We start from the raw sequence: 13,456 nt of genomic DNA, 5'->3' as shown, positions 1-13,456 counted from the left end.
AATACGTCTTTAACACCAGTAAAAGCTGCAGCACTGCAATGTAAGTACGCCACTGATCTTTTGCTCTACCTGAGCTGCAATTCAAGCATTTGGAGAGTGGGATGGGGCCATTATTTTTAATTAGATTTCTTCTTTATTCCCGAATTTAATGCAGAAGTTGCTCTTTGGTTATGTAAAAATTCAATAGGCAAGGCAGATGGATTATAGCTGAGGAGCTTCACTGATCAACTGTGATGCATTTTCTCTCATCTAACAGGATAAACCAAAGCAAATAATCATATTGGAAAGTTTTTCAGTTTTAATTTTCTTCAGGGAGTCATGACTGTTGGCTTCAATGCGCTACTGCTCTCTGCTGGATTTACATTGTATCGCAGCTGTCTAACATGCCTGGTTTAGTATAAAATGCATTGAATATCATTGCCTTACATAATGCATTATCAAAGCAAGCATAATTTATTTGAAAGAAATGCAGTTTACAATTAGTATTTTGACTATTTTGCATCCATAGTCCAAAGTTAATGTGATATATATATGTGTGTGTGTGTGTGTGTGTGTGTGTGTGTGTGTGTGTGTGTGTGTGTGTGTGTGTGTGTTTTCCATTTATATTATTAACATTTTTTAAATTATATTATTATAATTATTTTATATGTATTATACATATATTTTATATATAATATATAAATACAATACAAATAAATAATAATAATCATGAATTAATTTTATATAATTTTTATTATTGTTAATATTTTATATATATATATATATATATATATATATATATATATATATATATATATAAATATTAATTAACAATAATAAAAATTATTTTAAAATTTTTTTTTTTTTTTTGGTATTATTATTTTTAGGTTCCTGCAGCATTTGTTAGTAGATGTCACTTGCTTTGATATTTTATTTAATGCAATGAAATATAATTGTAAGCAGTAGTACCAATTCAATTTAACTGTTTCGCTAAATAAGAAAAGTCTTACGATAAAAACATTTATGGAAATTTTAAGTATTCAGTTCACGTTTTCAGATAACCATACATATATAAATTTACATTACATATTGAATTCACTTTGCCTTAAACACTAGAACCGTTCGTCCATCAAAACTGAAAAGATTCAGAAATATTGAAAATGTTCCTCTATTTCATACTCACCAGAGCAGAAATGAGATTCAGCGTCACACCAATATCACATAAAAAGCAATTTCAAAGCAAACAAACGTCCGCCCTGGATTAAATAATGGTTTGACTCAGGAGGCTTTACTGAAACAATCATGAATCACAGACACACTGAGGACAAAAAAGTAAAACAAGAAGTAAAAGTCCCCAAATCTCATTACTGCAATGCAAAAAAAAAAAATTGTTATAATTATGAAAAATTATGAAATTAATACATCACAGTAATATATATTGTAGAGCCTTTATTAATAAATTACTCTGAATAAAATACATGTAATAAAAAAAAAGTTTTTGTGTGCTAATTAGAATAACTAATTATGATGGGAATTACTAAAACAAAATAAAAAAAGATATAAGTATATATATATATGTATATGTATATATACTACAATGCAAAAAAATTAATACAAATAAATACATTACAGTAACATTACAGTAATGCCTATTGTAAAGTCTTTATTATTATAAATTACGATGACTAAAACAAATTTTCTAAAAACAAGTCCATTCAACACAAAAAGTGTCACTGCAACTCCACAAATCTCATTACTGCAATGCAAACAAATAAAATAAAAAATAATAATTATTCTTATTATGAAAAATTTGGAAATCAATACATTACAGTAATTTCTTTAAATTACACTGACTAAAATAAATACTACTAAAAAATTTTTTTTTATTTTGTACACTAATGTAACAAGGACACTGAGGCGGCGTTAGAATCCATATGCGGAAGTTTATCACTCTATTACTCATTCCAGCAGAGTTTTTTGGGTTTGTTTTTCAAGAGTGAGGTGAGTGGAGAGGCTATAGTGCTGTAATTTCTGATGAATCGGCGGTAGAAGTTGGCAAAGCCCAGGAATCTCTGAAGCTCCTTAATGGTAGTAGGTTGAGGCCAATCCGTGACTGCTTGAACCTTGGTTGAGTCCATTCTAACTCCCTGGTGACTAACTTGATAGCCGAGAAAAGAGGTCTGATGGACATGGAACTCACATTTCTCCGCTTTAACATAGAGTTGGTTCTCCAGCAGACGGGATAATACTGCACGCACATGAGTAACATGTTCAGTCTCTGTCTTGGTTTCGTTTATGAAGGACTGGAAGACAGCTGGGGCATTGGCTAACCCATAGGGCATTACCTGGTACTCAAAGTGCCCCCTAGTGGTGAGAAATGCGGTCTTCCATTCATCACCTTCTTTGATCCTGATGAGATTGTATGCGCTTCGTAGGTCTAATTTTGTGTAAATGGTGGCCTCCCGTAGTTGTTCCAGAGCCGGAGGTACCAAAGGCAAGGGATAGCGGAATTTTACTGTGAGTCCACGGTAATCTATGCAGGGTCGTAAACCACCATCCTTTTTGCTCACGAAGAAGAACCTGGCGGCTGCAGGAGATGTTGATGGACGGATGAACCCAGAGTCTAAAGCTTCCTCAATGTATTCCTCCATAGCCTGACCCTCAATCCTGGATAATGGGTAAACTCTGCTTTTGGGAGGCATGGCGTTGGGAAGTAAATCAATGGCGCAATCCCATGGACGATGTGGAGGAAGTTGTGTGGCCTTAGTCTTGCTGAAAACTTCAGACAAATCTTGATATTGACTGGGGATGGTTACTTTTACCTGGGTTTCGGGGCTCTCAATACTTGTGGTGAGACAGGGTTGTGGTTGGATGGAAAAGCAGTTCTTCAAACTGAATGGTGACCAGTGAGTTAATTCCCTTTGGTACCAGGAAATGAGAGGATCATGGATGGTGAGCCAAGGAAATCCTAAGATGACTTCGTATTTGGGTGAGTCAACGACATACAAGGTGATGTTTTCTTGATGAAACAGACCGCTTTGAAGTTTCAAGGTTTTCGTTTGACATTGGATACCTTGATTGATGAGAGTGTCGTCGATAGCTTTGATCTGGATGGGTGGAATGCATGGTTGGGTAGGAATATTATACATCTGAATAATGTCCTTGTTGATAATATTCAGAGCTGCTCCGGAGTCAATCATCGCTGTGAGGTCAAGAGACAGAGTATCAGCTCTTACGGTGACTGGCAGTGTAAGCGACTTATTTTGAAGAACAGAGAAATTGTGAATATTTACCATTGTTGAAGACTTGGTCTTGAGTGGGCAACTAATACTGCGATGGCCTGGTTCACCGCAGTAGAAGCACAGATGATATTGTCGACGTCTTGTTCGTTCCTCTTCAGTCAATCGAGAAACGTTAAGTTGCATGGGTTGAACAGATGATTTCTCAACGATGGGATTGCTGATCGGGGTATGATGAAGGACATTCCTGTTAGCTCGTTGTCTGGGAGTCTGCCTCATGAGATTGTCGATCTTTATGGTAAGATTAACTAATTCGGAAAATGATGAGTCTTCTCGACGACAGGCGAGTTCAGTTTGTAAATCCACACAGAGACTGTTGTAAAACATAGCTTTGAGAGAAACATCATTACATCCACTTTGAGCTGCCAGTGTACGAAACTCGATAGCATAGTCAGCTGCGGTGCGGTTACCTTGTCTTGCATGAATAATTTGTGTCGAAATGTCCCTGCCCCCTGTGAGATATTCAAAAACTTCTTGAAGTTGTCGCAAAAAATATTCAATGGATTGTTCGAGCTGTGAATCGCTATCCCACACCGCTGAAGCCCAATCGAGGGCTTTTCCCGTAAGCAAAGTCATGAGAAACGCACATCTCTTCTCCTCAGACTCAAATTGATCTTGTTGGTAATCAAAATATAGCTTTACTTGTCGAATAAACTCCTTGCATTGATCAGCAGATCCTTCAAATTTATTAGGAAGAGCAAAGCTTACCGTTGATGGCGTGGGAGGAGGAAGAGATCGTACGTAGTGCGTTAGGTGTTCGTTGACTGATTGTAGCTTAGCAAGTTGTTCATGATAATTCTTTAGAACCTCGCTTTGATAAGCGAATGCGGCTTGCAAACTGGAAACCTCCACTAGATTCATGGTAGGCGAAGTATTCTGTAACAAGGACGCTGAGGCGGCGTTAGAATCCATACGCGGACGTTTATTACAATCAGTATAAAAAAAGTCAGTACTCGGGTGATGGCTCCCTCTGCTGGCTTGGCATTACAACTAATTAGAATAACTAATTATGATGGGAATTACAAAAAAAGTATATTTACTATTAAATATATATGTATAACTCTGATAATAGAGGTGTTTTCTCATGTATTTATATATAAAACCAAAAGATTCAAAATTGTATGTATATATTTTTTTCTAAAAACTGTAAATTAAAAACAAAAAGTGTCACTGCAACTCCACAAATCTCATTACTGCAATGCAATGCAATGCAATAAAAATAAATAAACAATAAAAAATCATTACAATTATCATGAGAAATTATTAAATTAATACATCACAGTAAAGTCTATTGTAGAGCATTTATTATTATAAATTACGCTGACTAAAATAAACACCGTTAAAAAATATTTAGATTTTTGCACGCTAATTACTGTAGAATCACTAATTATGATCACAATATTTATATTTTATAATATATAAATATTGTACAATATAAAAATAATCATATTTTGCACAGTTACTAGAATCACCAATAAAAAAAATAGGAAAAATAGGAAAATTTAACTTAATTGTCATAAAATAATACCAAATTAATTTATGCAAGAAAAATAAGCTGAATTTTGTGCAAAAATGTACTTGTACTTTCTAATTACATGTAATTTGTGGGGTGGAACATGACTGACCTTATCATGTCGACATGGGATTGTGAATAAATTACATTTAAATGACATTCAGTTAAATTACTGTTAACTATTGACAGGATTTCAGAAAGGCTGCATTGCCTACAAACAGCTTGCGAATCTAAACGCTCAACATGATTGACAGGCGGAAATTGGCTCAAACTCCTCTGATTGGCCAAACACTAATGTCTCACCATCAGGTAGTTTTTTGAGCTTTACAGAGTGTGTTCCTGTCAAAGAGACAGGTGTGATTTCTCAGGACGCCTGTTTCACTGATATCTGTCAGAGAGTAGGGACATTTTCTGCGAGCTGATCCATAAAAACTCCCTTACAGCACTTTTATGTCGGAGTTGTTTGGAGAGAAAAAAAGAGGCATTATCTCATAAAATCAAGTAACGGTGACAGCGGTGACAGATTCATTCCTCCCAAGAGACAACAGAGCAAAGTCTCCCTGCTAAGAGTCTTTCATTTCTCTTTCCAAAGAGCCACATTACCGGGCAGAGTCTGCTTTCATCCTCTAGGTGTAGAAACAGCGTCACACTGATGTGTTTGTCTTACGCTCTGCTGTCTCTAGAAGGATCTCTAGTATTTCAAGCTTTTGTCAAAGCGAAAAATCAAAGCGACGCACCAGGCTTGTGCGCCATTCAAAACTAAATTACGTACGACTTTTAGAATATAATTTAGTTTTTGTGAATTGAATTTGAACTGAGGTGGCAAACGAAGGCTGTGAAGTGAGTGGAATTTTAAGGAAGTAGAATTAAAATGGAATGAATTTCAGCTTCTGTAAGAGTACTTTTGAATGATATATTCCACCAAACTTGCTATTTAATACACAACATATGGGCTATTTTGAATAATTCTATATATGAAGAGTTCATTTGCAAAAACAGATAACTCTGTTGTTAACACTTTTCAAAAATCATGTTTTTTCATTTTGCATTCTAATTAATCTCAATCAAACTGCAGTTGGGCTATTTTGATGAAGTAAAAATAACTAAAAAACACAGCTAACTAACATAATAAAACAAAAAAAATTTTTTTTTGGAAAAAAACAACATCTGTTGTTTTTTGCAAGTAAACTCTTCATATATATATATGTATGTGTGGGTGTGTGTGTGTGTGTGTGTGTGTGTGTGTGTGTGTGTGTGTGTGTGCTTTGGACATGTTAGCCTTTACTGGTTTTTATTTGTACTATTTTGTATAGCTTTTATTTTGTCTCTATATTCTAAAAAAATCAAACAAAAAATAATACTAAAATAAATATATTTTTTTTATATATTAGATATACAAATATAATATAATAATGTAAAAAAATTAACTTTAATCACTCTGTCTACAAATTTAAATGATTCATGCATATTATTCATGAGCTAAATGACGAATATAATACATTAAAATTATTTTTAACATTAAATGTTTTTATCTTTAAAAAATTCTTAAATATATTAATATAACAATTAATATATTTATAAAAATATAAATAATTGTTTTAACTCAGAAATAAATAAATAAATAAATAATAATTCTTATCATAATTCTTATTATTAATAATAATAATAATATTATTATAGATGCTTGGCTCCAATTTGGCCAGTTTGAAGACTTTAAATTAGAGCATTCAGATACAATAACCTATATATATATATATATATATATATATATATATATATATATATATATTCTACATATTAGGGAATAAATACACATAATATTTGACACCAAACCACAAAACCAGTCATAAGGGTCATTTTTTGAAATTGAGATTTATACATCATCTGAAAGCTGAATAAATATGTATGGTTTGTTAGGATAGGACAATATTTGGCCAACAGGACAATATCAAGATACAACTATTTAAAAATCTGGAATCTGAGGGTGCAAAAAAATCCAAATATTAAGAAAATCACCTTTATAGTTGTCCAAATGAAGTTCTTAGCAATGCATATTACTAATCAAAAATCAAAACTTTTGATATATTTATGGAGAAAACTTACAAAATGTCTCCATAGAACATGATCTTTAATTAATATCCTAATGATTTTTGGCATTAAAGAAAAATCGATAATTTTGGGCTATTGCTAATTTGCTACAAATATACTCATGCTACTGAAGACTGGTTTTGTGGTCCAGGGTCACATATAAGTTGTAAGTTATAACATAATAAGTTACATAAGTCAAAAATGAAAGAAAGACTTGTCTGTATGTGACTAGTGAATTGCTTTGAATTGCATTTCCAATATTTGCTCTTTCTGTGATTTCAATTAAACATCCTGTGGCCAGTTCAGATTCCCACTCATGAATTAAAAGTGAGGCATTTCTCAATATGGTGTATTTTGCTGAACTCTGGCCTGCAGTGCAGATCATCCTGAAGCTGTCCTCACCTCAGCGAGCAGATGTGACATGAAGCTGACAGTGCTGTCACCGCAGCAGCAGACGGATGTGTAACGCGCTGACACCAGACAGACCTTCTGAGAGTCTTAATGACTCAATCACGCTCACTAAACCTGCAATAGTAAGGCACATACAGGAGGAATCAGACATGGACAGTGTAAGAGCGCCACCTTGTGATCAAATCACATTTAAATTTGAATCCCTATAGACTGAACAAATAAATCCAGTCATACTCATCTGATGTTGAGTGTGTTACCCATAATGCTTCTTTTTGTGCTTTTGAATGTATTTAATAAAAAGTAGCATGATATCAGAATGGGTTTGTGTACATGTAACAGTGCTGTTATTGTTAACTAAAACTAAAATTAAAACTATTAAAGTGATTTTCAGTCATTGAAATAAAGCTGGAATACAATAAAATATAAATGTTAGATGGAAAAGTTAAGTCAGTGACTAATAACAGATATATACCAATATTAATAAACTGAATATATAAAAAGCTCATTTAAAATATTAATATAAATAAAATTAATATTAATTTTACCATGTATATGGTAATACCGTGTTTTTTTTTCTGGATGTGTTACAAGATAATGGTATTTAAAAAATAAAACTATTAAAAATAATTTTTAGTAATTAAAAAAAAAAAAAAAAAAATATATAATATAAATGAAAAATAAAAATAATATTAAATAAAAATGACTAAAATCACTAAAACTGAAATAAAAATCAATTGCAGCTATATAGGGAAAAAACAAACAAAAAAAGACTAAAATTTCATCTAAACTGAAAGATAAAACTAAAAATATTAAAATGTAATAAAAAGTTAATTAAATTATTTAAATATAAAAGAAAATAATTCAAATATGAAATATTCCAAAATTAAGAAATCTATAATAATGGCATTTGAAAATAAAAAACTATTTAAAAAATTAGCAATTAAAAAAATCAAGCTGAAATAGAATAATATATAAATATTACATGAAAAACTTAAATTTAAAAATAAATAAACAAAAATTAGAAATGTTATCTTGGAAACTAACTGAAGTTGAATTACTAAAATCACTAAAACTGAAATTAAAAAATAAAAATAAAAAACGATTTAAAAAAGAACTAAAACTTTGTCTAAATTTAAAAGGAAAACTAAAAATATAAAAATGTAATAAAAAGTTTATTAAATTATTTACATATTTAAAAAAATAATTCAAATATTAAATATTTCAAAATTAAGAAAACTATAATAATGGCATTTAAAAATGAAAAAAAAATGTTGCAATTAAAAACATCGAGCTGAAATAGAATAATATATAAATGTTACATGAAAAACTTACATTTAAAAATAAATAAACGAAAATTAGAAATGTTTCCATCATAATGGCACTTAAAACTATTTAATGAATAATTCACTAATTAAAAAATAAAGCTGAAATACAATAATATATAAATATTAAATGGAAAACATAAATGTAAAAAATAAATAAACGAAAATCAGAAATTAGAAAATTAGAAATGTTGTCTTGGGAACTAACTGAAGGAAGTTGAATTACTAAAATCACTAAAACTGAAATAAAAATAAAATAGAAATAATAAAAAATTACTAAAACTTTGTCTAAATTTAAAATGAAAACTAAAAATATAAAAATGTATTAAGTTAATTAAATTATTCAACTATTTAAAAAATACTTAAAATATTAAATATTAAAATATTTAATTATATATGTTTTTGTACCATAATAATGGCATCTACATATATGGACATATTAACACCACAAATTTTCTTTTTAATTAAAACTATTAAAATAATTTTTAGTAGTTGAACCTTAATCTAAATTTAAAATAAAAAGAAATATAAAAATAACAGCAAATGCAAAATATTCAAAACACATAATATTCATTCCATGAATGTTGGTAATGGAAATGCCTTTTTGTTTCTAGATGTGTACAATGATAATGCAATTTCTATTTTTTTTTTAGAAAATAAATTTAATTATTCATTGCACACTTTTGTCTTTTATAATACCACTATTGCTCAGACCCCTAGTAAAATCCCTGTAATGCATGGCCTCCAGTGTTTTATTGCACACTTACTTCCATGATGATTCCTCATTAGGCTTTACTTGTGTTTCCAGCCACACTGACTCCATCAGCGCAGGTAAATACATCTGTGCCACTGCAACCTCACAAAACCATACAAGATTATTGTAATACTCATTTACACACTGTTTATGGTGTCGTTCGGTGATTACACAAAGTAAACATTTATGTTTTTGCACCGTAAAGCCACTGTATTGTGAAAGGCATGCATTCTGCTTTGTCCGTAGGGTCTGGAACAATCTCAAATGAGCACATTACCCGCAAAACGCCTCAGGAGACTTCCTTAATACAGGTCTCTTTGTACATGACTGAACACATAAGCCCCATGAAATTCACTCTCCGGTATTTTTAATAGAAACATGGGCGTTCTTATTTTGGCAGAGGTTTATAGCTGGGGTTGCCTGTGTTCAAATAAATATCAAGCTTCTCGCATGGCTTTGTTTGGAGAGAAATAAAAGATGATAGCCATTAATTGCTGCCTGCTTTTGTTTGTCGTTTCCATACCTCCGCTAATAAAGTTTACAGAAGCTCAAATCCGTTTGTGTGAAGGTAAGCGGCGCATTTGCACAGCTAACGCAGAAAAGGCTGATGTTTAATGGCCCTCTGGGAATTCATCCATAAAACCCACTGCTAATTCACACTGCTAGAGTTCAGTCCATCCTGTTCTCAGTCTGAAACCTTTCTCAGCAAGGCGTGTCTAATAAAAGCCGGTGCTGAAATACATCTCACAGTTCGCCAGGTATCAATGAGTCAATACGGAAGTAAATAGGCCTTTGAGTTTCACTTACCGTCATTTTTTTGTGATCCAAACCTGCACAACTCTCTTCCATTCAACACAAAAGAACATATTTGGCTGAATCTCGATCTATGGTCACCTGTCAAGGACAGAAAACACAGTCTTGTAAATGCAGTCTATATGATTCATGCACTATGTTTAATGTCTGAAGTCATACAGTCATAGATAACAGACTGAAATGTCAGCTGTTATTCACATTATTCTGCAGCTCTTTTGCATACTGACATCAAACCTGGCACGTATTCAATCATAATTGAATATGCAATGCTAATGAGATCTGAGCGTGATGGCGGATATTTAAATGATGCTAATTTCCATCAGTTATTTAAAACATGTTAATATGAATAAATACATATAAATGTTAAAAAAATGTATATTTATGTATGTATTTTTAAATTTATTATCATATTAATTTATTTTATTATTAATAATACATTTAATAATTAATAATAATTTAAATTATTTAAATTATTAATAACAATAATTTTATGTGCATATATATATATATATAGACACACATTTATTATTATAATAATTTATTTTATGAAGAATATTAAAAGTAATAACTATATATAAGAAATATTTTTTTACATTTATTATATGCATTTATTTTATTATTAATAAAACAATTAATAATTATATTTATTATAATAATTTAAATTAAAACATTTATTATTATATTAATTAATTTTATAATAATAATAATAATAATACAATTTATAATAAATAATAACAATTTAATATGTGCATTTTAATATGTGCATTTAATTTTATATGTGTGACCCTGGAGCACAAAACCAGTCTTAAGTCGCTGGGGTATATTTGTAGCAATAGCCAAAAATACATTGTATGGGTCAAAATTATTGATTTTTCTTTTATGCCAAAAATCATTAGGAAATTAAGTAAAGATCATGTTCCATGAAGATTTTTTGTAAAATTCCTACTATAAATATATCAAAATGTAATTTTTTTTTAGTAATATGCATTGTTAAGAACCTAATTTGGAGAACTTTAAAGGTGATTTTCTCAGTATTTTTTATTTTTTTTGCACCCTCAGATTCCAGATATTCAAATAGTTGTATCTCGGCCAAATATTGTCCTATCCTAATGAACCATACATCAACAGAAAGCTTATTTATTGAGCTTTCATGTGATGTATACATCTCAGTTTTGTAAAAATTTTACCTTATGACTGGTTTTGTAGTCCAGGGTCACATATATTTATATCGGGGGCACCATAGAAGTCCTGAAATGTTCTCCTCAAAAAACATAATTTCTTTAAGACTGAAGAAAGAAAGACACAAACATCTTGGATGACAACGGGGTGAGTACATCATCTGTAAATTTTTGTTCTGGAAGTGAACTACTCCTTTAGGAACCTTTCGGTTTCGCAAAAAGTTCTTTGTGGCGAAATAAGGTTCTTTAGATGAAAAAAAAGTTAAGAAAGAGATTCAACCTTTGACTGAATGGTTCTTTGTGGAACCAAAAATGGTTCTTCTATAGCATTGCTGTGAAGAACCTTTTAAAGCACCTTTATTTTTAAGAATGCATATTGAAGTTCTTGTGCAAATGAAAGATTCCAAGGATGTTAAAGGGGTCATCGGATGCCCATTTTCAGTTCATATGATTCTTTAGGGTCTTAATGAAAAGTCTATAATATACTTTGGTTAAAAAATTATCAATAGTAGCATAAAAAACACCCTTTTATCTACCAAAATCAGCTCTGAAATAACTCAACTCATTTTATTGCATGATCCTTTAAATGCAAATGAGCTCTGCTCGCCCCGCCTCTCTCTGCTGTGGGATTATGAGCCGTAATGTTTACTTCAGCCGCGTTTAACGGCGAAACTTGCCAACGAGCACATTATTAAGAAAGGTCGTTTGCAAAGACAGATAAAAAACCCTTATACTCACTTCTGCTGTGGGTGAAGCTGCATCAGGAATGATTCGCACGAACATAGATGCATATGTAGATCAGGATCGGCACTTTCCTTTCAAAAACGAAAGTAACGCTATCCTCTGCATCTTCAGCAGCTCAGATGTCAGGAGTAAATGACTACTGCTTTGTTCATTATTACATCCAACAACAGAACACCTCAATCGGAGACATTCTTGTCTTCCCCTGCACCTGAGTCGACACAATGGCGATCGGAGTTGGACTGTTTGAGCTCGGTGAGGGCGGGTCTAAGGTAGGGCGCTCATGTCAATCAACTATCGTGAGAGTGGCCTCTGTCTGTGTGTCGTCACACCTACAAGAAGCTGAGAATGACCTGATTTTAAAAAGGGGATATTACTTTTAAAGATTAAAAGTACACAAACTGCCAACACACATTAATGTTCAAACAACATGTAAAAGTTAGTTTTGCATCCGATGACCCCTTTAAAGATTCTTCATGGAGCCATCAACTCCAATAAAGAACCTGTGCAAGTACACCAAAATCTCTTTTTGGGGTGTATATACTGGATGAGTGAGCGGACTGAAGGACTGAAGGAAGGGGGAGAATGAGGGGAGTCGCTGCGGCTGGCGTTTACACCCTCTATTAGCATGACAAAGGCACTCAGCACAGAGTGTGGCCCTGACCTTCAGCCCTGACAGGGTGTGAGAGAGGAAGTGCTGAGACTGAAGCCTCCTCCATTCTCACAGACGCACGGGTCCCCGGCTGCCCTCCGCCGCCTGCCTGCCATATTATCATGCTGATCCCATGGACGCCCCTGAGCAATACAAAGCCACGGAGCAACAGAGCGAGACCCAATTTCATCATTCAACAGGCCTCAAGTGGCTAAAGCGATGAAAAGCACACTGTAAATACAGTGATTTCACAAGCGGCAGGTCATTATTATGCAATCGTCTGGAAATCCAGGCGTTTGAAATTGATTTACTCTCAGTATAGCAAAATAAAATCCTGGCTATTGAAGCACACCAAATGAAATGGACACATTTCGTCACCTTAGAATTATAAGGTTCTATCTGCATTCTGAGCACTTTCGAGATTTTGAGCTTCAACGTTTTTGCATTCCATAGACTTCTGTAGATAGAACCATTTTTGTTTTCTAAAAAAAAGGCCCCAAATGTACATAGCATACAAAAGAAACATCAAATAATGTAAATAAGTTGTCACAGAATAAGAATATGTGAATAACTCAATTTTGACAAAAATGTCAGATAGAACCTTATAATTCTAAGGTGACGATTTGCTGAATTTTAGTCTCGGGCTATCAGATCAAGATTTTTTTTTTTAGATTTTTCATAACACACAGTAAAACCCAAAAGCATG

This window comes from Garra rufa, chromosome 9, assembly GCF_049309525.1.
Source record: "Garra rufa chromosome 9, GarRuf1.0, whole genome shotgun sequence".
NCBI classification, from domain to species: Eukaryota; Metazoa; Chordata; class Actinopteri; order Cypriniformes; family Cyprinidae; genus Garra; species Garra rufa.
This window is presented reverse-complemented; position numbering follows the sequence as displayed.